This window comes from Micropterus dolomieu, linkage group LG17, assembly GCF_021292245.1.
Source record: "Micropterus dolomieu isolate WLL.071019.BEF.003 ecotype Adirondacks linkage group LG17, ASM2129224v1, whole genome shotgun sequence".
Classification (NCBI taxonomy): domain Eukaryota; kingdom Metazoa; phylum Chordata; class Actinopteri; order Centrarchiformes; family Centrarchidae; genus Micropterus; species Micropterus dolomieu.
In genome coordinates, this window is record NC_060166.1 from 37,066,842 (window position 1) to 37,072,689 (window position 5,848).

At 44.5% G+C, this 5,848-nt stretch overlaps 1 pseudogene; it reads left to right on the forward strand.

The window, feature by feature from the left end:
- Positions 1 to 858: 858 nt before the first annotated feature.
- LOC123985384 lies at positions 859 to 1,780 on the forward strand (annotated as a pseudogene).
- Positions 1,781 to 5,848: the final 4,068 nt, after the last annotated feature.

Genomic DNA, 5,848 nt, shown 5'->3' on the forward strand with positions numbered 1-5,848 from the left:
CGCGATATTTGCTTTAATTTGCGAGTTTCAGTATTATACCATGGAGCTAACCGTCTTTGTTTTAGTATTTTCTTTTTTAGAGGGGCTACAGAGTCGAGTGTCATTCGCAGCGAGCCTGCAGCACTATCAACAAGATGATTGATTTGGGAGGGACTGAGTACAAGACCAAACAGAGCAAAACACACTGTGGTTTCAGAGCAGGCCAGTTTGATAATGAAGTAGTTTCCCCAGAAAAGTTTTTTAATGTTTCCACACAGCTGGAAAGGGGAACTTTGTCGTGATAAGAATAAGTAAAGGTTATACATCACTTTCTGAGTAAAAAAATATTTGGTCTAATTATTTGATAATTAAATAACATCCACAAAAAGTGGTGACATGTTCCTCCACTATGAATTGTGTTCTTTTTCTTTCAATCTCTTTATTTCTCTTTTTACTGAAGAATTTTTAAATACCAGCAAATATTTGATCTGTAATCAGTGTTAGTCAGTTAGGATATTAGTAACAGTGGTTCCTTTGGTAATGACAGTTCAGTTCAGTTTGCTGCTGTGGACGCCCACTGATGAAAGGTTTAAAAGAAGCAGAGTTACAGTTCAGTTCAGAGGAGGCCAGGGTTTGATTCATGTCATTAACTGTGTGTTGTAGTTTTTAATGTTATATTGAGCTGAAATAGAGGATAACTTGGTGTAAGTAAACTGTAAATTGTTCATATGTTCTTGATGTGTTATCTTCAAACTCTGACTAGTGTAAAGTTTAGATTAGTTTATCTCTGTAAATTTATGACTGAATGTAACATAATTATTGCAGTCAGTTCTTCCGGTGAACAGTGTTATGCTTATTGCTTTAAACCAAAAGAGGATCATGATGAATTCTACTCAGGGTTCATATTTCATACTTGGTGCCTACTTTGACAGCGGTCCTTTAAAATATTTGTTTTTCATGATTCTTACATCATTATATACTTTTATTCTCAGTTTAAATCTTCTGCTCATTGTGGTTATCTGTATGAACAGAAGCTTACATGAACCTATGTACCTTTTTCTGTGCAGCCTGTTTGTAAATGAGCTGTATGGTAGTACAGGGTTGTTTCCATTCCTTCTGCTTCAGATTCTCTCTGACATTCACACTGTTTCTGCTCCCTTTTGTTTCCTGCAGATTTACTTTGTGTACTCTTATGCAGGTGTAGAATTTAGTAACTTAGCCATCATGTCTTATGACAGATACCTTGCTATCTGTTGCCCTCTACAATATAACACACGCATGACATTTAGGAAGGTTGTCATGCTTATTGCTGCAGCATGGTTGTATAACTTGCTTGGAGTTCTTGTCGTTACATCCTTAAGTTCCTCTTTACATCTGTGTGGGAACACCATTAACAAAGTGTACTGTGACAACTACTCTATTGTCAAACTGGCCTGCTCTGACACCCGAGGGATTAACGTTTATGGGCTCATTGGCACTTTTCTCTCTGTGTTTGGTCCTGTAAAAGTACATGAGGTTTCTTAAAGTTTGTTTTTCTGGTTCTAAACAGACCAGACAAAAATCTGTCAGTACCTGCACTCCTCACCTTGCTTCTCTGCTCAACTTTTGTTTTGGGGTTTCCTTTGAAGTATTACAGAGCAGGTTTAACATGAACAGTGTACCAAACATGATGCGAATACTTTTATCATTGTATTTTCTTACATGCCAACCGCTCTTCAACCCTTTAATGTACGGCCTCAACATGTCCAAAATCCGCATCAAATGCAAATATCTGCTTTTGAGTTCTGTTAGATTTGTTTGAGATTTGTTCACCTTGATTAAGAAAAGAAAACAATAAATGTATGCATTTGGCTCACTAGTGTCAAAAGTAATAATTTTTTCAGCTAACGTATTGTATCAAAACGTAGGAACTTAAATAAAAATAAAAGTCAGTGAAAAGGTGACATACTTTTGTTTTTCTTGTTTCATTCACCTGCCAGGTAGGAAATCTTCAGTCCAGAGCAACATTTTCTGAAAGCAGTAAAATTAAATAAAGTTGGGTAGGGCAGATCCAGCAAGCTTAACTGCCTACACACTCTGGTTACATGAGGACAGGCATTGTCCTGCACCAAGAGGAACCCAGGGCCCACTGCACCAGCGTAAGGTCTGACAATGGCTCTGAGGGTTTTATCCCGGTACCCAACAGCAGTCAGGGTACTGTTGGCTAGCACATGGAGATTTGTGCGACCCTCCAAGGATATGCTTCCTCAGACCATCACTGACTCGGGATAGATCGACGTTAACTAACTCATAAATTCTCCCTATACGTGGATGATCTCCTCTTACGTGGATACCCTCATCCTCATTTCCTTCTATTGGTAATATTCTTAATAAGTTTGGAGAATTTTTGAGCTTGAGAATTAACCTTCACAAGAGTTGGATGTTCCCCCTCACCAATTTCCCCAGCTCATTTTCCATTTAAAATAGATAAGAAATGGTCTAAATATCTTGGGGTTGACATCACACCCACCTTTCTATCTCTTTCTATTAATATTTTTTATTGTTTATTTTATTTTTTACCCGGGAAGTCCCTTGAGATTAAAATCTCATTTCCAAGGGAGACCTGGCCAAGACAGCACTCCAGTTACATCACATATAAAGAAAGGGACTAATCCAGGTCACACGAGGCAGCTACATTTCTCAGTTACATGGAATTTTAACACGGCTTTAAATTCATTTAGTGTGACTAGATCATTTAGATGTAGTAAGTTTTGTAAGTTATTCCACGACCAGGGAGCAAAGTAAGAGAAGGTTTTTTTCCCAGCTTAGTAGAAACCCTTGGAATCTGGTAAGACTCCTCCTGCTGGAGCGCAGATAAAAACTGCTTCAGGAGATTACATAACTATGCCAACAGTTTACCCAGCAAGGCCTTGTACACAAAGATATACAAATGAAGTTGTCTACGTAGACTTAGTGACGGCCAGACTACCAAATCATGAAGTGTACATTCACTCGCAAGGACCACACCACTAATGGATATGTTTATACACTTTATTGATGGATACAATCAAGCGTGCAATGCTGGACACTGTGTTTGAGGCGTTGTGGGGAAGTTACCGTAGGGAGGATCTGCTGTAGCTCCCGGTCACGACAGACCCCCAAAAAGCTTCCGGTTATTTTAGAAGGGATTGGGCTGATTTAAGATCTTTGAGATCTGAGCAAATGTAACATGTAACAGGCATGCTTGGGAGGACCATCGGCCTATGGCCTATATCATGTGGTCGGGAACGCCGAGGTGGCGGCTCCGATCCCGAAGGAGTGACGGAGAAATGAACGGGAGAGATGCCGGGCGAAGAGAGAACGTGATGAAGATGCTGGTGGAACCAGAAACCTGGTCGAGATCTGGGAATTCCTGAGCTGTAGGTAGCTAGCGAGGATCTTGAACAGGTTGAGAGGTGATTGGGTCTCGAAGTGAGTGAGCTGGCCCGATTGATTGGTTTTAGTTCGCTTTAAGTGGAACACCATGGTGTCGTTTGAGTAGTGGGAGAGGTCTGCGATGCAAGCATGCCGGCATGGGTTGTAGTGGAGAGTGTTAGCTGAGAATTCAGAGCATCTGAGGAAGCCTAAGAAGGCAAGTGTGAATATAGCTTCTAAGGTGTGGGATGCGTGAGGGGTGCAGTGTACGGCATGTATGGTGTGGATGTAGATGGACAGCAAGTCTGCTGTGAGAGGAAGGCGGCGAGGTTCTTGGGCTGGTTCTTGGCGTTGGAGACCTCTAAGAAGCAAGGCTATTTGAGAATGGTAGCAGGCTGGACAGGGAGCGCCGGTGAGGAGTTTGGAAAAGAAACTAATGCTGCTAAGATGGACTTTGATGGTGTGTTTTTTAATGGCCATGGCGGAATGAGCGCAGCTGATGAAGCAAGACATGGTGATGAGATCAAAAGACAGGATGGATATGTTGTGCTGTTGGTGGAACTGGTGGAAACTTTTCCAAGCTGAGTAATAGGACGAGAGTGTTGAGGGTGCTATGCTGTTGATCATGGAATTCTGGGAGTCGATGATCAGGGTTATCAGAGCTGGGTTTGCAAGCTGAACGTCATGGTAGAATTAGCTGGAACTAGTGTGGGATGGGTATCTGCGTGCAGGGCCAAGAGCCTGAATTTCTGAAAGGAGAAGCAAGAAAGAGAGTCAGCGATGATGTTGGAATGGCCAGCAATGTGAGCTGCATGAAGAATATATTGAGTGCCAGGTTAGGCGTCAAATGAATGGCATGATGGCGGGGGAGTTGGAGCGACCTTTGTTGATTATGTCGACGGCTGCTAAATTGTCGGAGTAAATAAGGATGGATTTCGTGGACCATTCGTTGCCCCACAGAATGGCTGCGGCTATGATGGGGTAAATTTCAAAGAAGGCGGAGGAAGTCTGTTACGAGCGAGCTCTTGGGGCCACTCTGCTGCGAACCACCTGCCATTGTAGAAACCCCCAAAACGGACAGAAGCGGCGGTGTAAAGGTGGATGTCGTGTGGATGAGTTAACTGTTCTTCGTAGAAGAATGAGATCCCGTTCCAGTTTGCAAGAAGATGAAACCAGTGGCGGAGTTCTGCGCGACTTGGGCTGTTTGGTGCAGGATGGGGCGAGGAGAAAGTTAGAGATCAGAAGACTGATGCGGGTAATGCTTGAGATTGTACTGCTGTGGTGTGGTGAAGGATTGATGATGAGACATTTCTTTCCAGAGTATTTCCTTGTTGCAACGCCAAGAGGGCTGATGCGGAAGTTGGGAAAGGGGGAATGGGTGAAAGGTCCGATCATGAAGCCTTCTTTTGGGCTTCGTTGAAATTATTGAAAATGGAGCGACCTCCTTGGTGCATGATCGGTCTGCCTTTCTTATCTATGGCGCTGGTAATGGGGAAGTTAGAGGATGGGGCTGTATCTCTTTTTGGTGGTATGGGAACTGGCGGGGCCGCTTCAGAAAAGCGAGGTGAGGCTGAAGCTTTTGTATGGACTTGGAGGGGGTGGGAATGGAACAGGAAGAAGCTGGGTGGGATGGGGCACCGCACTGGCAGCAAGGTAGCGCTGCGTGGGCAGCGAATATGCGACAGTAAATATCGTTGTTGAGGCTGCCCCAATAGGTATCCTCGTTGAATTGCTGGAGACGGGCCGCGGCTTTGGAAGAAAGTGGATGTGGTATTTGTAGAACCCATTTCCTCTGAAGCGGAGGGCCAGATTAAGGATGATGATGGAGAAAACGTAAAAGTTCTCTAGTTCCGGTGGATTTCCTCCCTTTAAGGTAGGGGGGCCCTTCTTGGCCAAAAATTCTACCTGCTGGTGATTGGTGAAGGGAAGGCATGATTAGAAGTGCGAGATCTACGTAGTTACCGTCTAACATCTGCTTGCGTATGCTGGTGGGGATGGGTGAAGTACGGGAGATGGGGGTGTTGTAATGGCGATTAGGAGGATTAGCTGTAGACAGTGTAAAGGTGTTGTCTGCCTGATGGTGTGGAATTCTTTGAAGGAGGAGGTTGGGGTAAAGAGATATGGATTTTGCTGGGGAGGAAATCTTGGGGCTGGCACATAGCCTGGCGCTCCGGCTGATGGGAGCTGCTGGGGCTGATGGAACTGCAAGCCCTAACCGACGCTGGTTGCTGTGGTTGATTAGAATAGGCGACTGAAGGTGCTGGCATCCTGGTGCCAGAAGTCCCGACTAAAGCCGGTTGTTGAGGTTGGTGGTAATAGGCCACTTGAGGTGCTGGCATCCCGGTGCCGGAAGTCCCGACTAAAGCCGGTTGCTGAGGTTGGTGGTAATCGGCCACTTGAGGTGCTGGCATCCTGGTGCCAGAAGTCCCAGCTGGGTTTGGTAGAAACGAATGGCGGGGGACGCTGGTTCCCCGCT